The sequence below is a fragment of the Arvicola amphibius genome, chromosome 1, assembly GCF_903992535.2.
Source record: "Arvicola amphibius chromosome 1, mArvAmp1.2, whole genome shotgun sequence".
NCBI lineage: Eukaryota > Metazoa > Chordata > Mammalia > Rodentia > Cricetidae > Arvicola > Arvicola amphibius.
The window spans coordinates 178261682-178280179 of NC_052047.1; positions in this window are offsets into that span (position 1 = coordinate 178261682).

Consider the following 18498-nt stretch of genomic DNA (forward strand, 5'->3'; position numbering starts at 1 on the left):
CCTATCACTCCTACCCCACACTATAGTCTCCTATAGTTTCTGACCTCTGGCATTTCAATGCTTCCTCCCCTGTTGGTAGCCCTGTTTGGGGAGGTTTCCGAGGTGTGGCCTTGTTGGAGGAAGGGTGTCATTGGGGGTGGGTTTTACGAGTTTAAAGACTTGTGCTGTTTTGAGTTTGTCTGATCTGCCCTCCTGCTTGAGGTTGGAGATGAGCTTCCAGCTCTCAGCTTCCAGTTCTAGCCGCCTACTATTCCAGTTCTGGCGTCTACTATTCCCACCATTATGGATGCCAATCCTCTGGGACCATAAGCTCGAAATAAATTCTTTCTTCTATAAGTTGCGTGAGCCCTGGTATTTGATTCAAGCAATAGAAAAGTAGCTAATACACACTTGTATACACAATAATAAGTAAATTTAAATCGGTTACCATAGGTGACTTTCCTTATTCTCCTTGTACTTATCTGTCCTTCCTAGATTTTTCACCCTGATAGTAATTTACTTTAAATCAGGAAAAAAATACTTTCTTCAAGCCACTGTCTGTTTTCTCAGTAGCTCATTTTGTAACGTTCAGTTCACTGAGTGTTTCCTGCGTGCTCAGTTTGTAGGGACAGTCTAAGTGTCCTGGCAAATTAATTATTTTGTATATTCTCGTTTTTTTCTTAAGGATAAGGAAACAGGAGCTCAGAGAATATAAGTGATAGCTGGCGTAGGAGATAAAGGCTGGTTTTTTTAATGTATTTATTTGTAGGGCATAGCAGCAGGAGGGGACGTGTGTCTGCCACAGCTTATATGTAGAAGTCAAAGGACATTTTCTGGGAATCGGTTCTCTCCTTCCACAATGTGCAAGGGGATCAAACTCAGCTTGTCAAGCTTGGTGGCAAGCATCATGGGCCATTTCTGGTCTGGAGGGGCAGGATATGACCTCAACTTGTCAGCTCGAGATGAGGATACCTGTGCAAGACTAGTGACCTGAGTGTCACCCCTAGGGCCCATGTTAAGCTGGAAGGAGAGAGCCGACTCCACGAAGTTGTCCTCTAACCTCCACACATGCATGCCACATGCCACACACATGGTAATAATAATTAATAAATACATAAATAAACCACAATGTTATCCTGACTTCAGCAATCCTTTGCTGAATCCCCTCTCTTCTTTCTCAGATGGAAGCTGCTTTTATGTGTGTGCCGAGAGCATCGCAGAGATGCTGAGAGGCTGACCCTTAGTCATAGCTGCTTTTTGGTGCCTTGGGATTGCCTTGTTCTCTGAGCTCTGATTTTATCACTTGTAAAACTGGACAGGGAAGGGAGTGGATTACTTGGTGATAGCATTAGGCTTTTTGATGCTGACTCTTAAAAGGCAGTGTAGCCTTGGACAAGTCATGTGACCTCTTGGAGTTTAGGTCTTTATTTCTAAAAAAAGGAATTACTATTCTGACTCCATATGTGGTTGAGAAGAAAGAAGGCCACTTGTGACAGACATGGGCACAGCAATAATGATGAATGACGACTGTCACTGTCTTCTTCCTAGAAGGGTCCTAGTCTGAAGAAGTCAGGAAAAGGAGTACACACCCTAGTGGGACTTCCAGGAGCATGCTGGTGGCTAGATCATCATCAGGAGGCCCTCAATAGCACAGGAATGAATGAAGAGAATCTTGGGGCAGCACAGAGTTCAGCAAAATGCACACCCCCAATTATGAATCATTCACTATTCTGTGTGACTTATAATTGCCCCCATATTCAGCCTGGCAGGATGGGTATTAACAATGTCTGTAATTCAATCTCTGGTTTCTCTTTATTACCTTCCTACTTCAGTTCTTACCTAGGATTTGTACCCTGTAGGCAGTAGGATCTTCCTATTAACATAAACATGCTGATGTTAATGGTCAAATCGATTTTTTCCAATTATAAACTAATATACATTCAATAGGGCAAATAAAAAAAATACAGGCAGGGTGGTGATGGTGCATGTCTTTAATCCCAGCACTGAGGAGGCAAAGGCAGGCAGATCTCTGTGAGTTCAAGGCCAGCCTGATCTATAGAGTAAGTTCCAGGATGCCCAGGGCTACACACAGAGAAACCCTGTCTTGAAAAAATCAAAATAAAAAAAAAAAGAAAAAGAAAAATCCAGAAAAGGAAACATAACTCATTTTAAAAAAATCTGCTGGGTGGTGGTGACGCACGCCTTTAATCCCAGCACTTAGGAGGCAGAGGCAGGCAGATCCCTGTCAGTTTGAGGCCAGCCTGGTCTACAAGAGCTAATTCCAAGACAGGCTTGATAGCTGCTGCGAAACCCTGTCTCAGAAAAAAAAAAATCTGCTATCCCAAACTCAAAACAACCAAAATTGCCACACTTTTCTAGTTTTTTCCTCTCCTTTGTAGGTTTTTCTTATATAACTGATATCGTCAAATAGATAATCTCTTAGAGTCATTGAAGTCATAAAATAAAATGACTTTGGATTGTAAGTTCTCAGAATGGTCAGTCTGAGTTTGTGTTAGCCCAGTGAATTCGACGTTGCCCCCCAAAGGACATTGGGCAGTATCTGGAGACATTTTCGGTTGTCATACCTTGGAAGAGTGTTGGGAGCAGTGAGACCCCAGATCCTGAATTTCTTGTAATCCCCTGATGTGAGTGCCTACAGCTGCTCTGAGCACGAGACCTTCAGGAGTTCCCTTTGGCAGGAGAGTGGTTTCTGGTGGGTTTGGCTGGGGCGTGGCTATCTCTATATAATCTGCCCCTGAACACAATAAAGGGGGCATTCTTGGGGAATTCAAGGATGACTCGTGTCTCTGTCTCTCTGTCTGCATGTGCCTGTGTATTTTAACCTCCTGCCCCTTGTCCGAAGCTCGGTAACTGGGTAACAGCTGCATCGAACGCAGACACGGGGGCGCGGTGCTCGGCAGAAGAGGGAGGTTGTTGCTGGCAGTTAGTGTAGAAAGGCTAGGCATGCTGCTGGTCATCTTGCCATACACAGGAGAGTGCCCACAACAAAGAAATATCTGGTTCACACGTCAATAGTGCCAAGATCGGGAGACCTGGCTTTATCTGATACCCTAGGTGTAGTGTTTTGTCAGTATTGGATAGAGGCAAGCTACAGCCTAAGCATCTCCATGCCCTGCCCCCCAAAATGTTGAGGGTGCACCCTAGTAACGTTGTGTGAGAGCCTGAAGTTTTGGTCTCACCTCTGAGGAAGCCAGGATCCCGGATCCCATTCCTGCATCTGGCAGGACTTTGGTGTGGCACAGCAGGAATGTTTTTCTGGTGGTCAGTGTCCCGCTGCTTTTTCAGAGATGGGAAGGACAGCCACAGCATCATTCCCACAGACCATGAGTCTAGGTTGATAAACCAGATGTCAGAGACACAGTGGAAATTAGGACCAGGGCAGAAACACGCAAGTCTACTCATGCAATTGCTACCAAAGCATCATGGGAACTGGCAGAATTCTGACGAAGAGAGGGTTTGGCACTGGGGCTACTGGAGGCTCAGTTCTTCCTGTCTGTCACCTCCTTCCCTCCCGAGGGAGCTGGGTCAAGAACGGATCCACTAGTGAGTCTGGAATAGGACAATGGCTTGAGACTTCGCCCGATGTGTTCATCTGCCAGGGCAGCTGTAGCAAGGCATTGCAAGCTGAGAGGCTTACCCAGCAGACATCTTTTCTCACATTCTGGAGGTTGGAAGTCTGAGATCAAGGTCTCCTCCACAGGGCCACGTCCCCTTGGAAAGCACTGAGGAAAAAGCCTCACTCCTGGCTTCTGGTAGATCCCTGGCAAGTGTGAGGGCTTCTCCAATCTTCACATGGTGTTCTCCCTCTGGGCGTGTCTGTCTCCGAATTTCCCCCTTTTTTATAAGGACACTAGCCATGTTGGGTTAGGGGCCCTCTCTATTCCAATATGACCTCATCTTTACTTAATTACTTACATCTGCAGCAACCCTTTACCCAAATAAGGTTGCGTTCTGAGGTACAGGGCTTAGGACTTCTGCGTAAAAATTCTGAGAGCACAGAATTCAATCTCTATCAGATCCTATGCTCAGAAAGGAGTTTCAGTGTTGCTAGCAAGGCAGAGGGTCTGAATCCGGGTGTATGTTTAAAGAAGCTCACCAGCGACAGGCACATCCCTCAGCAGAGTTCTGGTTCCTGGAGAGGATTCCAAACCTTTCTATACATGGGGGAGTCAGGGATGAAGGAACCCAGAATGGCTATGGAGGATTTGAATAAGAGGACTCTCAGCTATCTGAAGGGGTGGAGAATTTCACTTACTGCCAAAATCCAGGGGACCTAACCCAAATTGGAGAGGGAAACAAAAAGAGGAAGGAGTATTGAAGACTGGGAAAGAGGCAGACACAGAAGTGATTGTTGAACCTCATCACACTGCCGTGGATGGAGGTCTTGCAGGCTGGGAAAGTACTCACAGAAGTTATTCGATTAAAAAAATGTTACCTCTCCTGTGTGTGTGTGTGTGTGTGTGTGTGTGTGTGTGTGTGTGTGTACTCCATGTGCATTTGGGTGCCTGTGGAGGCTGGAGGGATGCCATGGAGCAGGAGTTTTAGGCCATTGTGAGCTCGCTGATGTGTCTGCTGGGAGCCAAACTGGGTCCTCTAGAAGAGCAGCGAGTGCTCTTCCAGTCTGAGACACTTTCCGAGCCCCAGGGGAAAGGGTCTTTACACACATGCTGGTTAAAGAGAGTGCCGCTTCCCAAGGTGGACCCTGAGCAGTAGCAGTTCTGCGGCTTTACATGAAGAAAGAGTCCCATGACAGAGTAAATTGGAAGCGATATTAAACTTGATTTTATTTCCGAGAGCAGTATTTTAAAACTTTTCACGTGTATTCTCCAGAAGAGCACAGAGTAATCAGCATTCATCCATCGACTGGATGAAAAGTTGTCTTTCCTTAGGAACATCTTGTGGGGTGTATTTTAGGAAAAGTTGGGGGTTGGAGGGATGGCTCAGTGGTTAAGAACACTTGTTCTTTGAGAGGACCCGGGTTCAATTCCCAGCACCCACATGGTGGGTCACAACAGTTTGTAACTCCAGCTCCAAGGGATCTGAGACTCCTGCAAACACCAGGAACATACATGGTGTCCGTACACAGTTGCAGGCAAAATAGTCATACAAATAAAATAAATATAAAAAGAATTTTAAAAAAAGAAATATCAAACTAGGTGGCAGACAAAGCTGCTGTGAACCAAACCAAGGGGGTGGTGGGAGCAACAGATGATAGTCCTGGGGAATTTCCTGGTAGGACCACCTTTAAATTCCCCTTCTCTTTGTCTTCCTGCCCACCTTCATCCTCCTTTCCTCCTGCTTTTTGAGACAATTCTCATTATGTATCTCAAACTACCTCAGATCGCTGTGGGGCTCACACTGGCCTTGCTCAGGGGCCTCTCACAGGAACCTCCGGAGGGCGGGATTAGGGGCCCGCGGCACCCCACCTGGTTGTGGAACATTGATTGAGAATGACCAATCAAAATCCTCACCACTGTCCGCTTGGCCATCAGCAAGACCGCCCTACCTCACTCTCCCAAGTGCCTCCTTTCTTAGCAGAGGTCAGTTGCAAGGTGTCTGTGGGTCCCCAACAATCTACTGACATCAACATGGGAGAGAAAGTGACCATCGGATTACCCAGGAGAGGGCAAAGTCTGCTTTGGATGCCTGAACGGAGGAGCCTGAGGGCAGACTTAAGGCCTGAGATTCCGTAACCGAAAGTGAGCCACACATTTGGATTCTGACCGCCAAGGAGAAAACACAACGCAGAGAAGGCGTTGTGTTTTTTTTTTGTTTTTTTTTTTTTCCTATGGAAGATGGTCCCACAGGACAAAGGAAGTAGGGGAAGTGATACAGAGAAATATAAAAAGCTGACACTGGGTGCACATTGATCAGGCTCTTGGGAGCAACTGAGGCAGGTCAGTTGGGGAATCTTTGTGAATTATGTGGATGACTACTGGGAATTGTGCCATCGAGGGATGAGGTTTCCGGAAGCAGAAGAGGGTCATACTCTACTGAACTTAACGGGGTCCAGGATCTAGATCTGTGAAGTCAGAATGTGAGGTCATACTGGGGGGGGGGGGGGTGCGGGTAGACCCCTAATTCAGTAAGACTGAATTTCTTTCCAAAGGAGATCTCTGCACACTGAGTGCTGGGATTAAAGGAATGTAGCACTATACCCTGCTGCAGCATGTACTCTTAACCACAGATCCATCTCTTCAGTCCATGAGTTCATTTTCATAAAGAACATGGGATAATGCAAGACACACAGCTCCCTTCAGTAACCATTGCCCATTGCTATTATGTTATGAATGGAAAGATTGCCAGCTTTGGAGTCCACTCTACTTGATTTTTAAGCAAAATATCTTTTTTTTTTTCCCCTCTCATGTCCTCCAAGCTTGGCCTGAGCAGTTATGTAGCGAAGGCTGAATTTGAACTCCTGATTCTCCTGCTTTCATCTCCTGAATTCTGAGATTACAGGCTAGCGCCGCCACAATGGGCGAGCATTAAATTTCAGTTCACTTTTGTAGCTGAATGATCTTGGGCAAGCTGTTTATTTGAATTTCATTTTCCAGGAAGAGAATAATACTGCAATGCTTGCAATGACCCCTTACCCCCCCCCCCCAAGAAAGCATAAAAGGGTCACAGGAATGTCTTTGAGAGCTTCCCGTCAACGCTGGTTCCGAGGTTCCAGGTCGAATTCCTGGAGTCTAGAAATTCCCTGTAGCTGTGAAATCAAGATGTGCCCTCCACTTGACCTGCAGCTGGCGCTAGAGCTTGTTCAGTGTCTCCTGGTTCTGTGCCCCTCGCACCTTGACACCTGGCTCCCACGACTCTGCTTCTGGCTCACAATGAGGTCCAAATCCTCAAAGTGACACGTAGAGTCTGGGATGCAGCGGGCTAGATGCCCGGTTGGCATTCCTTGGTGAGGACGCGCAGCCGCCTGCCCTGCATCTGCCCCGTGGCCTTGCGTCTGATCTGGAAACATGGCCTCCACCTGCGGAAACGTTGGCAGCCTGCGATGGAAAGGGGCCGGGCAGTGTTTCCGTGGGCGCGGTGAGCAGGTCTCTCGTCTGGCTTCTCCTTGACGTGCCAACAGTGAGGTGGTGCGGCAGGTGTTTCCGGGATGGCTCTGCCCACGGATTCTTTCCAGTTTCATTTGACTCTCACTAGGGTTGGACCAGTGCGACGGAAAGCACGCCCAGATGGGAGGAGGGGAAGGCTCCTGGGTCCCAAGCTCTCTTTCATCCTCCAGTTAATGTTGTCCAAAATGGTAGCCACAAGCTACGCTAGCGCCCCTGAAGTATGGCCCATATCACGCTTAACGTCACAGATCCACTGCACAGAGCTGGGACACCTACAGTCCCAGCACGAGGGAGATGGAAGCGGGAGAATTGGAGGTGCGAGGCCAATCTTAACAGCATAGTGAGTTCCAGCCAAGCCTAGACTACAGAGAGAGGCTCTGTGTCAAACAGCAGCTCCTTCAGTGACAGACTACACATACACAGATGTTCCCATGAGATTTTCATGGGGCTGAAAATTTCCTCGGGCCTGGTGTCATGGTGACATTACAGCATAAAACAAGCCTGCCTATTGTACTGCCAATTATATAAAAGTCCAGTACAAACATCTAAAGTACCTAAGGCTTGACAACAAACTGCTCTGTTCTTGGTTTACATATCTACTATGCTATACTTAGAACAATTATTTTAGGGTGTACTCCTTTAATTTATTTAAACAAATGCTTACTGGTGCTGGCAAGATGGCTCAGTAGGCAACACTGCTATCCACCAGGACTGACACCCTGAGTGTGAGCCCTGGAACTTGCATGGTAGAAAGAGAATCAACTCAATGGGTTGTCCTCTGACTTCCAGACACATGCCATGACACACCCGCCATTCTCTCCCAAATAAATAGATAAATGGAAGAAGACGTTCGCTGGAAAGCGTGTGTTTTTACATCGGCACCCGTTCTGTGCATCTCTGTTTCCAAACATGCCGCACAGCCTAAGCGTGTACATGTAGTAGGCCATTCGGCCTGAACAGGAATTTTCATTCCGAGATGGTCACACAACTGTGAACTCTGATGATACAGTTCTCAAAACGTCCCTCCATCGTTAAGTCACATGTGGATGGATTTAGTTTTAATTTAAAAACTGATTCTTGGGCTGGAGAGATGGCTCAGCGGTTAAGAGCATTGCCTGCTCTTCCAAAGGTCCTGAGTTCAATTCCCAGCAACCACATGGTGGCTCACAACCATCTGTAATGAGGTCTGGTGCCCTCTTCTGAAAGAATATTGTATACATAATAAATAAATAAATATTTTTTAAAAAACTGATTCTTGATTGGCCTGTGCCCTTCACTTTACAACTGCAAGCGTGAAAACACTAAAGGCAGACCAAGTATATCCAGTGAATTTTCTCACAGGAGTTGATGTGCCCTTACAGCACATCAAACAAACAAACAAACAAACAAACAAAAACCCTAAAATACCATTTCCCAAACACTGATTATTAGTTGGGTGCTAATGATGTGCTTATCAAGGGTTAAATATAATATATTCAAACTATTACCTGTTTCTTCTTCATTTTTCTTAATGTGGTGACCAGAAACTTTGAAATCACATACATACCTCAGGTATTTCTCCTGGGCACTGCTGTCTAGATGAGAACAGGGATAAGACAGCAGAGTTGCAGGGACTCTGGGTTAGGTATGGTCTAGAGAGTCCCTCCTTGCACAAACGAAGACTGCACTCTTAGGAGGTTTCATAGCCATGCAGCCTAGGCCTGAGCACTCTGGTTGCCTGTGTACCCACATGAATACCAGATCCTTCCTACAGTGCCTACACCTAGAGAGCTACCACAGGGCATGATAGGGTTCCTTGGTCTTCCTTTGAGCCAGTGACCATGGGATCATATCTTTTCAACTTTATTTTTATTGTATGAATGCATGACTGTGGGGGGGGGGCACATGCTTGCCACCATACATGTGTAACAAGGCAGAGCACAATTTAATCTCTGTCTACCTTTACGTGGCACCTGGGGCTCAAACTCATATCATCAGGCTTCTCTGGGCTTGTGCCATCTCGCGGGCCCCACCATGGGGTCTGTGCCCTTGGGCTTCTGCCTGTGCTGTGGCCCATAATCAGGCTGGTACTGGATCCATGGAAGGAATTGCAAGGGCACATGTTTTGGAACTTGCCACATGACCTTCTGAGCCCTGACTATGGCCACCCTCCCAGACTGTTTGCAAGGCTCAACATCATCTCAACCCTCAACCTCACCAGCTCAGCTGCAAGGAGCTCAAAAGGGGTCTGAGCAGAAAGGGGAGTGGCTTATCCTTCCCCCTGGGAACCCAGAGCCATATCCTTCCCTTTTTATGCCCAACCCCTTGAGCACAACAATTTCTCTTCTTATAAAGACATCAGGGGCTGGAGAGATGTCTTAGCAATTAAGAGCACTTGTTGCTCTTTCAGAGAACCTGGGTTCAATTCCCAACATCTGCGTGGTGGTTCACAATTTTTCACAACTACAGTTCTTGGGGATCAATGGCTTCCAAGTACACCAAGCATGCATATGGTGTAATACATGCATGTAGGTAAAACATTCACCTATAGAATAAAATGAATAAATCTGATTTAAAATTTTTTTTGAAGGCACAAATTCTGTTGGATTAAGAGTAACATCTAAACCAGGTACTGGGGACTCACACCTTTAATCCCAGCACTCATGAGGCAGAGGCAGGCAGATCTCTGAGTTCAAGGCCAGCTTGGCCTACAAATAGAGTTCCAGGACAGTCAGAGCTGTTACACAGAGAAATCCTGTCTCAGAAAACCCAAAAAGGAAAAAAGAAAAAAAGAAAAAATTTACACATCTAGGATCTCATTTTACCTTAACAGTACCTTTAACAGTCCTGTCTAGATACAGCAACATTCTGAGGTACTGAATGTTAGGACTTGGGCATATTAATTTAGGGAGGAGTGATTCCATCATATACTCTGTTGATGAAGTTAGTATATGTACTGATGACAAACTTACCGGACAGCTATTGTGGGTGCATAGTTCTTGCTCTTGAGACGGAGCACCATGGAGGGCTTTGGGGAATCTGTAACACCCTTCTAACCTTATAGCTAATTCTGGGACATTCTGTGTTTCTCCAGGCCTTGGGTTTTCAGAGAGATAGAACATTTTTCCAGTCACCGCGGGGAGCTGTTATCTAGGTGAAATGATTTCTGAGTGAGAAAACATTTCACAAAAGGAAAAGTGCATATTTGGCACTTTCTGCGTACTGTACAGACTACATCTGGATTTGGACTCTGGTTCTGGAACCTTCTCTGCTCAAATGCTATGTCTTAAGGATCCTTCTCCCTAACCTGACTGCAGTGGTTCCCAAGGAGCACGCTAAACAGTTATTAACATTTGCATTGCATTGTTGGTAGAGCCTAGAAAATTTCTCGAAATTGGGAGTTCTGGCCATCAGCAGTAGCCACCATGTGGTATGATTTGTCTAGACTTCCAGTCACCCTGGACTTCCTCATCACCTATGTGCCCCTAACTGCAGGGACTCCAGGTCCCTCCAGGCAAGTTTCCAAGACTTTGGTCAAAAGACAACTAGCTTATCTTTGCCCTTATCACCTCTACGGTTGGACCAAATTGACCTCTTTTATTGTTAAATGTCTCCCATTCATCCTCAACTCTTTTCGTGCTCCAGGAGCCTGTGTTTCCTCCCCCACAGTCTCCAGGTGGTCCCAATGATGCTCTTAGTAGGGTCTGCTGCTCTCAAGACAGGAGCTCTATTGACAAAAGCTGCTACACCTTCTGCTCATAAGTCAATTGCCTGTTTTCAGTAGTTACCTCATCTATAAGTATTGTGCAGCATTCTAAAGTATTATAGCTGATTCTAATATAACAAAAAGCATAATATGTCCTTGTCTGTTTTCTATTGCTGTGATAAATACCATGACCAAAAGCAACTTGAAGCAGAAATGGTTTATTTCATTCTGAGCTTACAGTCCAGCATGAAGGGAAATCAGGGCAGGAACTGAGGCAGGGTTCTGGAATCAGGAACTGAAGTAGATGCCTTGGAGGAGTGTCATTTACTGGCTTGCTGCTCATGGCTTGCTCAGCTTGTTTTTTATATAACCCAAGGCTACCTACCTAGGGGTGCCAACCACCCGCAGTGAGCTGGGCCCTCTCATATCCATCATTAACCAAGGAGATATACCCAGACTTGCCTACAGACCAGTCTGAAGGCAGCATTTTCTCAATGGAGGTTCCCTCCCCGGGATAACTCTAGCCTGTCAGGCTGACAAAACACTAATGAGCAGTCCCCAGCTTCAAAGACTCCAATGGCATCCTGGAGGAAATGGTTACACAGACCCCTCGATTTACAGAGATTCTCTAGCTAGACTACTCTAGATTGAACCGACAATGGACTGCACCATGTGGTTCTTGAGTGATTCCTGGATTTTTTTAATGATATAGCTGATACTGCAAGAATTAGAGAAAATTAATTTGATCTGAGTATCAACCTGTTAGGTCAGGCATATCAGAATAGTGCAGAATGGGTATCTTAGATGACATAAATGCACGTTCTCAGTTCTGTAGCCTAGTGTCCCATGACAGGAAGTGCAGGCTCTGCAAGGCCTCTGTCCTCTTGCCTTCTGGCTGTGACATTCACTCTGGCTACCCTCTGTATGTGTCCGTGACGAATTTCTTCCCTTACAAAAGACGCAGTCCTGTGAGATTAGAATCCTCACGTATAACCTCATTTTACCTTAACAGCGCTCTCTAAACTCATCTCCACACACACCAACATTCTGAGGTGCTGGGTATCAGAATTTGAGCACATTAGTTGCAGAGACACGCTCTGGCTCCTAACACTGACTGTAGGTGAGATTCGTCTATGTCCTAATTGTGAATGTACTGGATTGGCCCCTGTGGGCATGCAGGAAGAGCCTGTTCTGAGAACTCGTGTGCTGGAAGGTTTCGAGCAGGGAGTCAGTACTGCAGCTTCCAAATGCCGCCGAGACTACGGAGGGAGGAAAAGAAACCTTAGCAACTGGCCGACTGGAAGAGTGCCAGGTGCTTCTTGGCAGGCTTGGGACTTCTCTATAGGTCTGAATCTTTCGAAAGGGTCGCTAGTTTATTCTCACAATCCTTGACCCTCCAGGTATGGTGTGTGGTGCCAGGTTCCCATCATGGGTCCGGAGAGAGGATGTTTCTTCCGTCTTCATATCTATTTCCATTTATTTTGTATTTGGCTTTAGTTTGATGACCATCTGTCTACCTAAGTGCCACAGAGAACAGGCTTGGGCGTCCTTGCCTCATGTGTGCATCCTAGCCCCTCACTCGAGCCTGCGCTCAAAAATAGGTGTGAACTGGGTAGATGAGTGAAGTGAATGGTGGAAGAGGTCTCGATCCTGAAGAGGTCCGGATCCTCGGGTGTGAAAGCATCTCTCCGCAGAAAGCTCAGCCTCCTCGCCTGCTAAGCCAGGAGCCCTGGCCGAGTCTGGGTTCCACCAGAGGAAAACGAGCCTCTATAAAAGCACACACGTGGTCTGTCTAAGCTGACTGTTTTCTTCTTCGATCCCTGCTTAAGGCCTGAGGGTCCTGGCCCTTCCAATTCAAGATGATTAAAGTCGTTGTGAGATGAGTTGAAAGTGGTTGGATCACCACCTCTGCTGAAAAGACCTGCAGACTCAACTTGACATTGGCAGAGCCGGGGCTAGAACCCTGTCCACCAATGCTCAGTTCCAGGTTGCCCTGAGAACAAAAACTGCCTGACAATGTTCCTGATGCTCTTGAGCCCTGAGGGGTGGCAACTTGGGGTGTCCATTGCCCCAAGGGGATGAGATGCAAAGCCCTATGTAAAAACCCTGACTTCTCTTTGAAGATGAAGCATTCGGCGAGGGGGAGCTCAGAGCAAACCACAGCATCACAACTCTACTAAATGCACTTTGAACTCAGACCCCAGCTACTTTAAAAGATCTGAGAGGTTCGAACGTCACTAAAAGCTTTCAAAGTCACTTTCTATCAAAATAATATTTGAACACAGTTAAACCAAATTTTGCTAACAAGTTTTTAATATCAAAAAATCAAAGCACACAGTTAATTTTGTCTAATGTTGATCCAAATGGTGCACCATCATGATATTTGTTTTATTGTATTAATTTTCAGTTCCCTGGAACTAAGTATTGTTGGTTTTCTTTCTTTCTTTTTTCCTTTGCTTGAATTTCTTTGAACTTCTTTTTTGAGTAACTCTCCTTACATCCGCTAATACAGTTTTTCCCAGGGCCAGGTTCCCACTGGTAAACCTGTCTGCTCTCCTCCCAGTCTGACATGTTGCAGAAGATGGGACTTCTAAGCCACCCTTCCTTCCTTCCTTCCTTCTCTAGCGCTGGGGGCTCTCCAGGACTCAGTCACAACTTAGCAGTGGCTCTTAACCTTCCTAATGCTGTGGCCCACAGATCCTCAAGTGGTGGTGACCCAGCCATAACATTATTTTTGTTGCTACTTCACAACTGTAAATTTGCTACTGTTATGAATCATAATGTCAACTTCTGTGGTTTCCAATGGCCTTTAGGTGACCCCCAGGGGGTCACGAACCATGGGTTGAGAACTGCTGCCTTAGAAGCTAGCAATGGCTCTGCTCGAGCACAGGTCTTTGGCCCATGCCTGTGTGCGGGGCCCCTTCCCTCACACGTTTCTTTGAGAGGATTTTGCTGACAGCTCACGGTGGAGCAGAAGTAAGAGGAGGAAGAGGTGTGGTACTGTCATACTTTGCCTGGACCCTGGCAATGTTTTGTTTTGGCACTGTTGTTACATGAGGTGGTTTAAGCAGAATTTTGAGAGATTTTTTTGGCAGGTTCTTACTGAAATAAATATTATGGTGTGTCTGAATTTCCTCAGGCTCAAAAGTTCTGTGATAGCTCAAAAGAACAAATTAATTAGGAGAAGAGACCCTTTGAGTATCTCTCAACTCGAGCTTCTGAGCCAGCCGAATGTGTCATCAGTATGGAAGGGGGTTCTGAAGGCCCCTGGCCCTGAATCAAGTCAGGGAAAGGCTGCCTGAATCAATCGTTGTACTAATGACTAGACCTGGAGGTTTGTTGTGGAAATATAATTTTTCTCTTGGATGGGGTCATACTTTATATTTTTTAATTAATTATAAATAAACATTTTTATTAATATATTGAAAATTCCATACAAATGTGCTTTGACCATACTCACCCCCACCCTCTTTAACCCCTCCCATACCCATCCTTACCTATCCAGACCCCTACCCACCTCAACTTCATGTCCTTTTTTTCGATTTGTTTTAATTTAATACCCTGTCAACTAAGATTTGGAGATGTCACACTTTAAACTGCATTCAAGATTTTGCTTTGGGGGAATATGTATTAACTGCTTTCTGTAGAGCAGGGTGTGGGTGTAAGAAGCGGAGGAAAGAGCTGTCCCACAGGCCAGCCGTGCCTCGCTGCATGCAAAAGGCTTTCCCTAGGCAGGTTTGTCAATGGAAGGGCGGTGCCGAGGTGGATCTGAGGCGTCTGGATCAACAGTAATCCCTCCGTGCCTCTTTATCCTAACCTGGGCTTCTCATGAACAACTCACCTTGGGGGTTTTCTGGATTCTTCTTATACCATGGCAGCAAAACAAAACAAAACAAAACAGCACGCCCCAGAATGAAGAGAATGGCTCTTAGCGCCTGCCCGAGGCATGGTTGACAGTGAAGACCCCTAAGCAGCGCTGATTCTCGCCTTTCCATCTTAACCCGCTGACATAAGGACTCCAGCACCACCCTGTGGCACCTTGGTAACAGGAAAGCTGCCCCAGTGCCCACAAGGCAGAAACCTTGGTCAATGTTTCCGATGGTGGAGCTCCTGAACTCTCTAAGGGGCTTCCAGCTGTCTAACTAGCCCAGACAGGAAGACTTATCCTCCCATTCCAACCTGCCGACTTTGTTCAACGAGATACCCAAATAATACCAATCAGATATGAAGTGAGGTGTGAAAGCTCTTCTTAACAGAACAGTGCCGTAAAATAGTCGTGAAAATGACTGACTTTAGAAAGTAATTATTTTCTGACCATTTCAACAGCACAAGTATCGTCACCGGGTGAAGGCACTGGCGAAAGCCACCAGGGAACAGGAGCGCTACACAACCTCAAAATAGCATCCTGTTGAAATTCATAGTTAAAGGGAAAAATAATGTTGTGTCAAATGATCAAACTCACATGTCACCTACAATGAGACAAACCGACCGCATATGCCTCTTGATGGAAAGCGTTGGGAGACACGCAAGGCCACCTCTCTCATGTCCTTGCCAAAGTGTTCTCCTTGAATCCCATCACAAAGAAGCAATCAGACAAGCCCAAAATTGAGGCATATTTTAGAAAATAACTTGTCTGCATGGCTTAAGTAAAATCACAAGGATGAAAAAGAGGGGAAAGGCTTTTATAATAATTAAATGTGAAGCATGTTTCCATTTTACATTATTTATTTGTTTTTTGAGACAGGGGCCTCACTATGTAGACCAGGCTGGCCTTGAACTCACAGAGATTCACTGGCCTCTGCCTCTTGAGAGTTGGGAATAAAGGTATGTAAAGGTATGTGCCACCACACCTGGCCTGATTGAGCTTTTTTATATATTTGTATGGGGAGGGGAAGGGAGAAAACTTTAGAGACAATTCAGATTTGAATAGAAACCTATATTTTGGAAGAGTACTATATGCTATTAAATTTCTTATTAAATTTTTGGCAAGGGTGATGGAAGGCCATGCAAGTAGGGTTTGACAGTAGAATAGTTTGCATCTCTAGTATCCAGGCACTTGGGAGGCAGAAGCAGGCATATATCTGTGAGTCTGAGGCCAGCTTGATCTACATAATGTGTTCCAGGCCAGCCTTGGTTATTAAATAAGACCGTCTCAATTTTTTTTTTCTTGAGTGTGCTGGTTACATTTAGAAGCAAAATATTCTTGTGCTTTGGAAAGAAATGCCTAAGTCCTAAGGAGAGTGTTTTGAGGTCTGCTACCTATTCTGCAATGGTTACAAGGGGAGAAAAAGCATTTACATGAAGAGAATAGAAAGAAAACATCTCAGAGCAAATAGACTAACATGATAACCAAAATTTCTAGGTAAAAGTATACAGTGTGGGTTGCACTGTGCTTCCTAACACACAACTTTTTGTAGGCGCTATAACTACTTTTACTATTTTATTCATACAATACATTTTGTCCAGGGTTTTCACCTCCTCTAACTCCTCCCAGATCGTCCCCATCCACCTTCCCACCATTTAATATTATGCCCTTTCTTTTTTCTTTCTCCCTTTAAAAAACAAACAAATGCTGTGCAGTGGTGGCACACGCCTTTAATCTCAGCACTTGCAAGGCAGAGGCAGATGGATCTCTGTGAGTTCAAGGCCAGCCTGGTCTACAAAGTAAGTTCCAGGATAGCTAGGGCTGTTACACAGAGAAATCCAAGTCTTGAAAAACAAACTAACCAGCCAAAAAGCAAAAACAGAAAATCCAAGAAACACACATACAAAACCCCCAGAAACAAAAATATATAAACAAAAGAACAATAAGGCAAAAAATGCCAGACAAAAGTTGGTGTGGGAAGTTCTTCTCTGTATGTGTTATTTTTATTGGTTAATGATAAACTGTCTTGGGCCTGCGCAGAGCAGAATAGAGGTAGGCAGGAAAAACTAAACTGAATGCTGGGAGAAAGAAGGTGGTGTCAAAGAGATGCCGTGGAGCTGCCACTGGGAACAGATGAGCTGGAAACTTGATGGTAAGCCACAGCCATGTGGCAATACACAGATTAGTAGAGATGGGTTGATTTAAAATATGAGTTAGCCAAAAATATGCTTAAGCTATTGATCAAACAGTATTGCAAATAATATAGTTTCTGTGTGGTTTTTTTAGGGAACTTGGGCAGCCAGAAAACAAACAAGCAGCCTCCTACTAGAAAAAGTCTACAAAAATACTATTGAACTCACTTTGTTTTGGTCATCTACACTTGGGCATGGGGCCTACTTTGAAGTGTGCGGTTAATATACCCAGTGAGACCCCACGGATAAAAACTACTTTTCCTTTGCAAGCAGGTATCAGTTGCAGATAGCTTCTTGGTCAGGTGTGGGAGCCCCTTTTCATTTCCCCATCTCAGTGCTGGGGCTCAGTCTGGTTTGAACCCAGATGAGCCCTGTGAATGTTGCCACAGTCTCTCTGAGTTTATATGCACATCAGTTTTGTTGTGTTTGGTAAACACTGTTTATTTGGAGTTGTCTCTCACCTCTGGCTCTTAAAATCTTTCTGCTTCCTCCTCTTCTGAATCCTCCTGAGGGGAGGGGTTTGATGGAAACATCGTAGTTAGGACTGATTACTCCAATGTTCAGTTGTTGAACTGTGTGTCAGCTCCCATCTGCTAAGAAGACTCTCTGATCATGGCTGAATAAGTCACTGATCTGTGGATATAGCAGAATGTCATAACAAGTCATTTTTTTTTTTTGCTACCTTCCTTTAGTAGAGCAACAGTACATGATTTTCCCCTAGGTCCATGGACTAGTCTCAGATTCTTGACCACCAGAGCAGCATTGGGAATGGGTTCTATCTCATGGAGTGGGTCTTAAATTCAGCTGGAGAGTGGTTGCTTACACCGGCAATGTTTGTGCCACTATTGCACCATCAGCATCTCTCACCAGGAGGGTCATTGTTGTAGGTCACAGAGTTTGCAGCTGAGTTAATGATTACCCTTCTTCTTTAGTAGCATGCTGAGAACCATCTAGCACTATGAACATTAGTCAGAAGGGGTGAAGTCTCTACTTGGCACCAGCTCAACTTCTCTTTGTTTGATGAGATATGTAAGTGTTGTCTTCAGCAATAGGACCTTACCTTCAGTTTATGGAGAGCAACCAATAGGCTTGATAACATTTACAATCAAAAGTGGACTGGGCACGTATGTAACTTATGGTTGAGTACTGACCTGAAATACACAAGGACCAGCATTCAATTGCCAGGATGGTAGTGGGGATGGGGATGGGTGGTGGGTTCTGGGAAAGTGAGCTTATGGCTATAAACAACTAACCGGCAGCTTGTTCTGCATATGACAGTGTATCCAGCACATGGCTGTTCAGAGCCGGCAGTGCCACGGGCAGAGTGTCTGAGAACAGAGAGTAAGCCAGATCTTCCCACAAATGAGTTCCCAAGCTGGAACGCCTCAGACTGACTCTCTCCAGCCCCAGACCTGGAAGGTACAGATTTCTCCGTGACTGTACCTCCTCTTGCCCAGAACGGGAATTCCTGCCACTCCCCCAGGTACCACTTCACATGTGGAATTCTAGAAGTCTCATCTCCACTACAGAGTGCTAAAACTGTCTCAAGGGATAGTCCCATAATTCCAGGGTGACAGCAATGGCAATGTGTCTTAATCCCAGCTTTCGCAGAATCACTTGCAGTGTTATTAAACCACACATCAATGGGCTCTACACCCCAAGTTTCTCTTTCAGTCATTCTGAAATGGGCCT